The sequence below is a fragment of the Elephas maximus genome, chromosome 22 (genome assembly GCF_024166365.1).
Source record: "Elephas maximus indicus isolate mEleMax1 chromosome 22, mEleMax1 primary haplotype, whole genome shotgun sequence".
NCBI classification, from domain to species: Eukaryota; Metazoa; Chordata; class Mammalia; order Proboscidea; family Elephantidae; genus Elephas; species Elephas maximus.
In genome coordinates, this window is record NC_064840.1 from 2,038,482 (window position 1) to 2,050,887 (window position 12,406).

Sequence of the window (12,406 nt, forward strand, 5' to 3'; positions counted from 1 at the left end):
GGGTCTCTTCTTGCCAGGATTTGTTTTTGTTTCTGTTTTGTTTTATTTTTAAAAGAGGAGGAAACTTGGACACGGTCCTCTTGGAGCTTTGATGCTCTTGCCAGATGAATTAGCCAGAAGTATTCAAGTCTGGCTGTGCCAGTGCAGTGCAGCCTGCACAGCGTTAGCGGCGACTCACTTTCTGTTGCACGGATGGACTGAGGTCCCCTGGGTGCTTGCATTCTGTCCTTATGTCCTGTAGTGTCTGACCTTGAGGTGGGGGTGTACCACAGAAATCCATGGGAAAGATAAGGGGGCTTGGGCCCTGGGCTCTGAGTCCTGCTGGGGTCCGCTTGGACCCCTTGCCGGGTATCTGAATAAGGTATCCGAGCAGCTGAGGGGGTATAAATCACCACTTGTTGGCAAGCGAGGAGTTGGCATGGGCAAGCATCATGGTGCCCGACAGCAGCGGGTGGGGTACTAAGGGCTAGTGAGAAAGCCCAACTCTCAGGGAGCTCTGGCCCCAGTACCGTCTCTCCAGCCCATCCAATGTCCAACCAGCTAGTTCCCAGGGATCTCCCAGAGGCCAGCTGGGGATGGCAGTGGGCGGATGGAAAAAGCCGATTATGTCCCTGGTTGAAGGCCAAGACCGAAGTTTGCAAACTCTGTGAAAACAAACACAAGCGGGAATGTTACCAGTCCCAGCATGACGGGAAGCAATCAGGAGGGATTCCAAGAGGGCAGCTGCAGGATGGGAGGCTGTTCGTAGAGAAACCAAGACTGAGAGACCCCAGGGTTAAATGTCCATGCCCAGATCCATGAGGTAAACTTTCACATGGGAACAAAGGGGCAGTGATTATGTCTACTTCTCATGCTGGAGCGGCCACGAGGGGGATCAGAGAGTTCACTGGAAGTGTCATTTCTGTAAACGGTGTCCCAACACCTTCTAAACCCACTCATTGAAGGGTCCGCAACTGTGGGACCATTGGCCTCCGGGGAAACCAATGAATTTCCAATATTAGTGTAGTAGAAGTCCCTCGGTGGTGTAAATGGTTAAGTGCTCAACTGCAAACTGAAAGGCTGGAGGTTGGAGTCAACCCAGAGGTTCCTCAGAAAAAAAGGCCTGGTGATCTACTTCCAAAAAATCAGCCACTAAAAATCCTTTGGAGTACAGTTCTCCACAGACGCACGTGGGGTCCACATGAGTCAGAATCAACTCAGTGGCAACTAGTTTGGCTTTATTTTATTTATTTCGGTTAGACATTTGATTAAAGACGTCGTGTTTGGTGAAGTAGACCAAAACCCACTGCCACTGAGTCAATTTTGACCCTATAGAACAGGACAGAACTGCCCCACAGGCTTTCCAAGGCTATAATCTTTACAGAAGCAGACTGCCACAGCTTTCTCCCTCTAAGTGGCTGGTGGGTTCGAACTGCTGACGTTTTGGTTAGGAGCTGAGCTCTTAACCACTGCACCACCTGGGCTCCTTATGAGGAAAAGGAAACCCTCCATGAGATAAATTGACACAATAACCACAACCTTGGACTCAAACATCCCGATGATCATGAAGATAGCACAAGACAGGGCAACGTTTCGTTCTGTTGTACATAAGGTTGCCGTTAGTCGGAGCCAACAGGACTGCAGCTAACAAAAAGAAGACATTCGTTTTGATACCTAGCATCATTTCTCCGTCTTCTGGTACCAGGACCTCAGTTTGTCTGAGAAGCCATCCTCTCCTTACTCTCAGACCTCATCCCTGGCTGCACGATGGTCATGTGTCTCAGATTTGGCTAACCAGAGTGCTGTATCTCTTTGACCATTGTGATTGGTTCAGGGAATAGGCATGTGATTCAGTTCTGGCCAATGAGCATCAGGCTGAGAATTTCCCATCACACAGTTGATAAAAGAATGTTTCCCCTGGACTTGAACCAGAGCCCTGGTGTGCAGAGTTTAAAGTGCTTGGCTGCTAACAAAAATGTTGGTGGTTTGAACCCACCAGCTTACTCTGAGGGAGAAAGATGTGACAGTCTGCTTCCTTAAAGATTTACAGCCTTGAAACCCTTCGGGGCAGCTCTATTCTGTCCTATAGGGTCACTGTGAGTCAGACTCAGTGGCAGTGGGTTTTGGGACTTGAACCATTGAAGACATAAGCTTAGTGTGCAAGGGGACACCATGGAGAATATATGACCGGCGATGGGGACAGCGTGAAGGAGGGGAGAACTGAGGGACAGTTTTGATGAGAGCACGAGAATCTAGCCGTGCCCAGGTCCCCTTAACTTTCCATTTGAGGGAGTCCATAGACCCATTTTCCTTTCTCTCTCTGTCTCTCTTTTTAATTTAAGCCATTTTGGGTTGGGTCGGAGGGACCTGCAACTGAAAAAGTCCTGGCTAAAAACTATCTCATTTCAAAAGTTAAAGAATGCATCTTCCAAGAGAACACGCATCTCACCAGAACAGAAGGAAGAGGCAGGAGTCAGAGTCACGAGTTTCTATGGCTGTGGTAACAAAGGACCACAAGCTTGGTGGCTTAAAACAGATCTGGAGATCAGCTGTCCTAAAATCAAGGTGTTGAGAGAGCCTTCCTTCTGGAGGCTCAAGGGGAGAATCTCTTCCTTGCTTTTTCCAGCTTCTGGAGGCTGCCGCATTCCTTGGCCTGTGGTCCCCTTCCTCCATCTTTAACTCAGCAGTAGCATCGCTCTGACCCTTCTTCTGTCGTCACAGCATCTCTCTCTGACCACAGCTGGGAAAGGCCCTCAGCTTTTAAGTACTTACGTGATTAGAGTGGATCCAGCTGCAAAATTCAGGGTACTCTATCTCAAGGTCTAAAACCTTAGTCACATCTGCAAAGTACCTTTTGCCATGTAAGGTAACAAGTCACAGGTTCCAGGGACTCAGGCGTGGACATCTTTGGGAACTATTTTTCTATCTGCCATACAATTAAAACCAGTTGCTGCGGAGTTGATTCCGACTCATAGCGACCTCACGTGTACCAGAGTAGAACTGCGTTCCGTGAGGGTTTCGATGGCTGATATTTCAGGAGATTGCTAATCTTTCTTCTGAGGTGCATCCAGGTGGACTTGAATCATCAACATTTTGGTTAGCAGCCAAGAGCATTAGCTGTTTTCACCACCCAAGGACTCGGTCACACAATTAGCAGGCATTTATTATGCACCTATTGCGTACTGTGCTCTGTTGGGGGCTAAAGGAATTATAAAAAAGTAAACAAACAAAAACTCACACAGCTTGATAAAACACCAGGTACAGAAGGTCACACAGTTGCACGTTTGATATTTTCAGAACCTCAACAGTAACTGCTTCCCCTATACAGTGGGTGACCCGTCCCCTGGGGCTCCTTGTTGACAGCTGAGATAAGAATCACATTTTCTTCTTTGATTTTTGCAAGACCTGTCCAAAATCATGCAGAGAAACCAACGGAATCCTTCCCAGGCTGAGCCTTAGAGCCATCTCCTGGAGGAGCTCTCCTAATGGACTTCACCCCAGCCCTCCCCCTCCCTGACTGGCCGCCAGAGCCCCTGCACTGTCCTTTCCAAGGGCCTGTGGCTTCCTGTGGGGTGTGGGATGATCGCCTCCAGTGTGAGCAGGAGTGACCAGCAAGCTCCAGGAGGGAGTCAGTGAGGTGCCATGGAGGGCCTGGGAGGGAGTGGATGCAGCAGATGGCCTCACCTACATCTAGGTGATGCAAGAGCAGGCTGGTCTTGACGAACCACCTCTGGAAATGCCCAGCTGGTTGCCAGCCACATATGAATCAACTCCCAGTGACTCACGCCCCTGGGGCAAGCCCTTGGATGGGCCCCAGTGCAATCAGGATAAAACCCCACTGTTTACCATGACTCCCCAGGACCCTGGTCTGGCCTCAGCTGCCTCTTTGCATCTGCTGTCCCTTTACCCAAAATCCTCTTTCCTGGAGAATCCCATGACTGCTTCCTGCCCATCATTCATATCTGATGTCACTTCAGAGAGAGGCCTCCGTAGCCATCTTTCCTAACATTCCCATGTTTTTCCTGCTTTTCTCTCTAAAGCAGTTATCATCACTTGGAACTATCCTGTTTATTTTATTACTTGCTTATCTGTCTCTCCCCACTGACCTCCCACTACAGTGTAAGCACCGTGAGGACAGGACCTGGTTTGTCCTGTTTACCTGTTGCTAAGGACAGTGCTTGGCAGACAGCAGGAGCCCAGCGTTAGCCCTTTAGTGAATCCAGGATGGATTGTGAAGGAGGCCATTGTCATTCCAGGTGTGGAAGCCAGACTCCAAGATGGCGGCCAAGCATCCTGGCCTCCAGCGCTCGCACCCGTGAGCAATTCTCTCCCACTGACCCAGGAAGAGGTGCTGCATGTCTTCCAAGACTTGTCTGTCAAGGGCCTTGCAGCTTCGGCTTTGGTCTCTTGGAACCTGTGCTTTCAGTGCCTTTAACGGCCATGTAAGGAGTCCCTATATCTCCAGGCCAACATGTCCTGTTCTGGTTGACAATCCAAGCTGAGCCCAGCCTCCCAGGCATCCCTGCCAGGGTGGGAGGGAATCCATGTGGACCCATCAGAGCAGCCCTTTCTATAACTGAGTACTTCCAGGTAGATTCCACCCGCACTGTGTGGAACTGAAGAATCACTCAGCTGAGCCCTGCCTAATCCCTGACCCACAAAATTGCACTGCAGAATAAGATGGGTATTGTTTCAAGCTGCTAAATTTTGTGATAATTTGTTACACAGCAATAGGTAATCTGAACACCAGGTAATCATTTTTTTTTTAAATCTAGGAGTTGTTTTTACTTTAATTTTTCATTCTAGTGGCGGCAACAACAACAATGAAAAGTCAACGTCTGCCATACAATGGAAACTTAAGAATTCTAGGACCTTGGGCTCTGACTCTGTTGGATCCAGGGACACCACTGAAAGTAAGACATTCCCTTATTTTATGTACATCTAAGACTAAATCCTGACAAAGTGCCATCCCAATTTCAGAGAGGTTGAAATGTGAAAAGCGTATGTCTTAGAATTAGTGAAATACAGTGAGTTTGCACACTAAAGTCCAAAGAATCACATAGAGGAGTCATCCCCAGCAAACACACAGCCCCTGTTAGGAGCCACAGAGAGAATCCCAGCTTCCACTGCACAGGAGTTAATCCCAGTTCGTCAATCAACACTTACAGACAGTGGTTACAAGACCCGGTTTTCACCAAATCCTGTCCCTACCACGCACCAGTTGACTGATCCTGGGTACGTTGTTAGCCTCTCTGAGCCTCAGTTCCCTCATCTGTCAAATGGGTTAATTGTAGAACCCATGTCACACGGCTGCTGGGAGGATTAAATAAAAGAATGAACATGGAATACTTTGCACTGTGTCTGGTCCATGGGTAGCACAAATGGTCCATACTTCCTTCCCCACCTTCCTTTCTACTTTCAGTAGATGACTTTAATTCAGCTGGAGCAGTCATCCAGAAATGGCCTCCTCAAGACCAAGATGGAAATTAACAAAATGTCTTCGAGTTCGGTACTGTTATATTTTGTTTTCCATTTTCCTCTTGTTACTCGCGCACAAAAGTGCCCCCCCTCCCTGCCTCACACAACTTTGGAAACTACCTAGGACTAGTGACTGTGTCTTCAATTTGCCAAATGCAGGTGACACTATTTGGAAGGAGAGTGTGCCATGTAAAATAAGGGACAGTTCCTTCACAGGCCGTGTGGAACTGGACTCAGATGACAATGCTTGCCAATAAATGCGAGGTCAACCTTTTTTTTTTAGTGGAGTATTAGTAATTGAATCTTAATTTAGCATTCAGTGACAATGTGACATGGTTGGCACTGTCACTTGCCCTGTACAGATGTAGGGACTGAGGCTCAGAGAGATTAAATGGGTTGCCTAAGACATACGAGTGACTACACACAATGCCACTCGGGACTCTGCTTGGTGGAGGGTATTACGTTATGGTTAATGTTGCGGTCGTTACTGCTGTGTTCCTCGTGACCACTGTATGGTGTTTTTCTCCTAGAAAACTATGGCTGCCTAGAGACACTCGGTAAGTAACACGAAAGCCACGCGTGCAGTCTGGCTGCAGCCAAGAAAGGCAAGCCACTGACCCTTATTTTCTCGGTTGCTCCCAGTCTGTGGAGCCTCCTTTGCCACCTTTGTTATTACTAGCTGCCGTTGAGTTGATTCGGACTCATGGTGACCCCACATGTGCAGACTGGAACTGCTTCGTAGGGTTTTCAAGGCTTTTGGAAGTAGATCGCCAGGCCTGTCTTCAAAGGTGCCTCCTGGGGGGGCGGGGGGGTTCACACCACCAGCACTTCGGCTGGCAGTTGGGGGTATTCTCCTCTTCCGTGATAACCAGTGACTGGTTTCCGTGGAGTCCACTCCGACTCATGGCAACCTCATGAGCGTCAGAGTAGAAGTGTCGTCCGTAGGGTTTTCGGTGGTTGATTTTCCAGAATTAGATTGCCAGGCCTTTCTTCCAAGGTGCCTCTGGGTGGACTCAGCCAAGCACATGAACCATTGCCACAACAGGGGGCTCCTTTCCTGTGACAGGCAGATGAAACGCCCCTCACCCAGGTCCCACTGAAAAGCATGGCCATTTCCAGGTCATTATACTGCATCAGCTTAAGAATTGGGGGCTTTCTTTTCCCCATTCAGATGAAATTGTGAGTTTGAGTTTTCCACCCCTTCACGTTGAACTCTTAACCAAGGTTCTAGCTAAGAAATCGGGTACAAAGTTCCAAGTAAAACTCTGATCCCCAGTGCCCGGCTATTTGTGAAGTTCCCATTGAGGGCAGAGCCCTTGGCCCGCATGTGAATTGACTTTCCTGTTGAGAAATGAGTGCTCTGGAATACTGACTAGTCTCACTAAAATGCAGACCACTGTAGAGGAGAGACAGGGGAGGTACTCCTGGGCTCGGAGAGACCTTGCCGCAATGCCAGGTACCACCCCACCCTGTCCTGATGTGCACCACCCCCAGGGGCACTCTGCTCACCAGGGCAGGTCAGGAGGACCTGGGACCTGCTGGGGAGGGCACTCTGCTCACCAGGGCAGGTCAGGAGGATCTGGGACCTGCTGGGGAGGCAGCGAGGTTCTGCAGACACGCGTGGCGGGAGGCGTGGCAGGCTGCCCGTCTGCTCCTCGGCCTGGGAACAGCGTGGCCTCAGGAGCAGCTGCAGATGTGTCAGCCCCCCCCCCTTGTGTGTCCCACATGCCCTGGGTTCACTCCAGTCCGCCCTCCAGGGGCTGCAAAGGCCAACCGTCTGAGGGAGGACAAAGCCTGTGCCCTTTGAGTGGGGAGGGGCAGGCCCAGAGTTGGGGTGTAGTTTTAAATCGCTTTCATCACACGCAGTGTAACCAGATGTGGGCTCTAGGCCTGGGGAGCTTAGGTGGTATTGGGAGGTCTCAAGGCTACGCTGAGTGTGCTGGGCCTGATGGTGGAGCAGCTGTTCCTGGCTTTCCAGGCCCAGGTGTTAGCTCTCCCAGGGGGGCTCCCAGCACTGACAGTGTGGGTGCAGACCTCACCTGCTGGCTGTGCAGGGGAGCAGGGTCAGATCCCACCAGGCAGCCAGTAAACCTGCAGAGTGACCACCATGGGCTGGTGGGCGAGCAGGGCGGTGGTGGTCCCCTGAGCTGGCCTCCCTTCTTGAGGAGAACTGCAGCCAGCTGGGTTTGCTGAGCCCCTCCCGGCTGGGCTGGGGCTTCGCTGTAGCATGGAGAGGGGGAAGAGTGTGGTGTGAGTGTGTGTGCCTGTGACTGCGTGTGTGTGTGTACGTGTGCGGCGTATGAGTGTGAGTATGAGTGTTTGTGAGACAGTGTGAGTGCAGGGGTGTGTGTATGTGAGTGTGTGCACGTGTGTGAGCGCATCCTGGTGAATCTGTGTGAGCAAATGGGTGTGTGAGTCTGAATGTGAATGTGAAGACAGCATGGATATGTGTGCAAATGAGTGTTAGTTTGTGAGTACATGAGTATGTGTGAGTGTGAGTATATGAATGTGATTATGAGTGTGTGAGTGACTGTTAACATGTGTAAATACAGAAGTATGAGTCAGGAGAGTGAGTGTGTGTGTGTAAGCGTGTGAGTGAATATCAATGTGTGTAAATACAGGAATATGCATTTGAGTCGGGAGAGTGTGTGTGTGAGCATGCGTGTGTGGCTGTGTGAAGTATGTCTGAGCATGTAAGTATGTGAGTGAGAGCGTGTGAAGGCAGGGCACCATGGCAGACCCATGTCACACCCCTGCTCTGACAAGGGGACCGTCTCCACCCCCACTCAGGCAGGACTAGACCCAGTGCCCACAAACCCCTGTGAGGCTTGTGCTATTGTTACTCCGTGATGAGGGTCCCTAAAAACAGTGACCACCACCAAGCCCAACAACACGCAGCCCCTAGAGACAGGCAGTGTCAAGGAAAGGAAGTGTTATTAAACACCTACTGTGTGCCCAGCTCTGGCCCAGGGCCCCTCAGGAACCATACAAAGAGGAAGAACGCGGGCTAGATTGGGGTGGGTGGTACTTGATGGGGAGGAGGTCATAAAATACAACAGCCACATCCTCAGTGCTGGCTTCATGCCAGGCATCGTGTTTTATGAGTCATGCACTTTGGCCGGTCGACGGCCCTGCAGGGGACATGGCCTTCCACCACCAGCAGTCACCGTTGAGTCGACCCCAACTCATGGCGACCCACCTAATCTGTGACAGAGTAAGAGTCTACTCCACAGGGTTTTCAACCAGGCTTTTCTTCTGAGGCGCCTCCCGGTGGATTCGAACTTCCAACCTTTCACCCCCGTTTTACAGATGAAGGGACTGGCACTTAGAGCTGCTGAGGAACTTGGTCTGGCTCCCAGCTTGCATGAAGTGTGTGCATGGAACAGGGTAGCAGTGTGGGGTGAAATGCTGAATCCTGCGAGCCTGGGGCCTACATCGTGCCCAGTCCAGCAGCAAAGAGAAGCAAACTCAGGCTTCTGTCCAGCGAGGTCACCAGCTCGTGGGCACAGCCTTGTTCTCTGCTATGAGCCTCCTGCCCACATTTCTAAACCCCAACCCCGAGATCCCCGGCCCTCTGGAAGGCAAGCCCAGTCTTGTGACTTCACATGAAAATGAGAAATCATTTGTCAACAGGCTGGAATGCTTTTCATCCCATCACCTACCCCTAACTGCGCTGGGGGAGTTCTCCTTTGTGCATCTGGGGGAGATTGCCCTCATTTCCTCCAGCAGAACAAGACTTTGGTGCTTGCCAAAAACTTGTGGGAGCTGCCAGGGATGCCGCACCCGGAAACCCGTGATGAAGACACTTCTGAAAAACATTTAAAATCAAAGTCGGGTTTGGGGAAATGGGGCCAGGGGGATTTCCTCGGGCTTCTCCCTCTGAGCTGTGGACTCCTCTTAGGCCAGCCTGCCTTGTAATTTTCTTCATTAGTTCTGGGGGAGGAGCCCTGGTGGTGCAGTGGTTAAGTGCTCAGCTGCTAACCGAGAGGTCGGCGGCTCAAACCCACCGGCCACTCTGTGGGAGAAAGATGTGGCAGTCTGCTTCTGTAAAGATTACAGCCTTGCAAACCCTATGTGGCAGTTCTACTCTGTCCTGTAGGGTCCTTACGGGTTGGAGTTAACAGCCATGGGTTTGATTTGCTTTGGTTAGCTCTGCTACAGGGCAGTGTGTTTTAGAAGAGGGCTTTTTGCCCTGCAGCAGGGAGGAAGGATAGGAGGAAGTGGGTGAGGACTGGGTGTGCCCAGGTGTTGGGCATGGCAGAGAAGGTAAAGGTCCTTCCGGCAGGAGAATCTGCAGAAGGTCGTCAAGTGTCAGTGGCCAGTTTCTTGTGGTCCAAGCTCTGGTCTGGGTAGCAGGGGGCGGGGTGGCTCTGAAGCCCCCTAGGCCCTCAGGAAAGAGTGATTCCTGTTTTTAAAGCTCCGTTGCTCCGGCTGGACTCTTGTCCTAGGAGGGGAGGTCCCTTGGGCCCAGTCACTGGCCGGGGTCGAGGTCAGAGTCTCCTATGGCTGCTGTAACAAAGAGCCCCAAACTCAGTGTCTTAAACCAACACACATTTTGGAGGCCAGAAGGCCCACATAGGTCTCACTGGGCTAAAATCAAGGCGTCTGCAGGGCTGGTTCCTTCCAGAGGCTGCAGGGGAGGACCTGTTCCTTATCTTTTCCAGCTTCTGGGGCGGGGGCGCCCCCATTCCTTGGCTTGCAGCCCCTTCCTGTATCACTCTGATCTCTGTTGTCACATACCCAACTTCTGCCTCTGACCCTCCTACCCCCTTCTTATAAGGACGCCTGTGATAACACGTGATTACATAATCCAGGGTAGTATCCCACCTCAAAATCCTTCCTTTAATCACACCTGCTATGTGGTTAGATCGAGACCATCTTTTGTTGCTGTTGGTTGTTGTGGAGTGGGCTCCAAGTCATGGCGACCCCGAGTACAACAGAATGAAAAGTTGCCCAGTCCTGTGCCATCTTCACAACCACTGATATGCCCCAGTCCACTGTTGTGGCCACTGAGTGTTCCGGGTGCCTACCAGCCTAGGGGCCCATCTTCCAGCACTATATCGGACAATACTCTGTTGTGATCCCTAGGGTTTTCACTGGCCGATATTCAGGAGTAGATCTGCAGGCCTTCCTTCCTAGTCTGTCTTAGTCTGGATGCTTCACTGAAACCTGTCCCCCAGGGTGACCCTGATGGTATTTGAAATACCGGTGGCATAGCTCCTAGCATCACAGCACCACGCAAGCCACCACAATAGGACAAAGGGAAAGACGAGGGGATGGGGCAGCTCCTGGGGGGGCATTCTCAGCCTACCAATAGGCTCGAAACCAAGAAGAGATCACCAGGCCTTTCTGCCAAGGCACCTCTGGGTATTCAAACTTCCAACCTTTCATCCCCATTTTACAGATGAAGGGACTGAGGCTTTGACACATCTAGGAATAGCCCATTAGAGTGGGGAGTGTTTTTGTGCACCCAAGGGTACCTGCCTCTTCTGTGTCCCAGGAAGTGGCAGGGCTGGATTTCGGTGGGCAACAGCTGTGCGCGGGCCCTACCTGGCCGGGCCACCGCCACAGCAGACCCCGGGCTGGCGCTTGGAGGCTGTTCTCACTGAGCCAAACTGGCCTGGGGGATCTCCTTTGCTGTTAAGGCATAATCCTGAACAAATGCTTTCCATTAAGGAGCGGGCATGAAACAATATCAGCCTAACGAGGGGATTAGGCCTTTGAAATGTAAACAGTGTAACTACTAGAGGTACTGGCCCTGGCTTTAATTGGAGCCGCCTGGAAAACAGCAGTTTCCTTAGTGGGGGGAAAAATACAAGCAAACAAACCCTACTAGGTTACCAAAGGCACCGGGTGAGGGCGGAGGGGCGGGGGAGGCTGGGCAGGCAGGGCCACCACCCCAGGACACCGGGCTGCTCAGGAGCCTGAGCGCTCTGCTCTGACCCAGGACACCGGGCTGCTCAGGAGCCTGAGCGCTCGGCTCTGACCCAGGACACCGGGCTGCTCAGGAGCCTGAGCGCTCGGCTCTGACCCAGGACACCGGGCTGCTCAGGAGCCTGAGCGCTCGGCTCTGACCCAGGACACCGGGCTGCTCAGGAGCCTGAGAGCTCGGCTCTGACCCAGGACACCGGGCTGCTCAGGAGCCTGAGCGCTCGGCTCTGACCCAGGACACCGGGCTGCTCAGGAGCCTGAGCGCTCGGCTCTGACCCAGGACACCGGGCTGCTCAGGAGCCTGAGCGCTCGGCTCTGACCCAGGACACCGGGCTGCTCAGGAGCCTGAGCGCTCGGCTCTGACCCAGGACACCGGGCTGCTCAGGAGCCTGAGCGCTCGGCTCTGACCCAGGACACCGGGCTGCTCAGGAGCCTGAGCGCTCGGCTCTGACCCAGGACACCGGGCTGCTCAGGAGCCTGAGCGCTCGGCTCTGACCCAGGACACCCGGCTGCTCAGGAGCCTGAGCGCTCGGCTCTGACCCAGGACACCGGGCTGCTCAGGAGCCTGAGCGCTCGGCTCTGAGGGGCCGAGGCTGGAGAGCGCATGGAAATCGCCACCTGTGCTGAGGTTGAAACTAAAGCTTGAGAAGCTGAGCTGCGCCCCCCACCTGGTCTGAGCCCCCCAGGCAGGCAGGCGAAAAGCCTAGCCTTCCGGAGCATTCCATGTTGCCATGGAAACCTGCTGCCAGGCCTTGGGCTCCCCAGCCCCCACCTCCTCTCCCTGTTTCGTTGGCCTGAGCCTCGGGTCCAAAAAAGGCCTCAGATGGAGACATTATCGTCAGTGAGGTTATACCCAGAGCCCCACCCAGTTATACCCACCGCCGGGATAGAAAGCCGCCTGGATCCAATTACCAGGACCTCCAGTCTAGTGAGGACTAATACTTTCAAAAGTAAATCCTACAGTTATGTTGGGAGCCCCTGGGTGGCGAAAATGGCTAAGCGCTTGGCTGCTTACTGA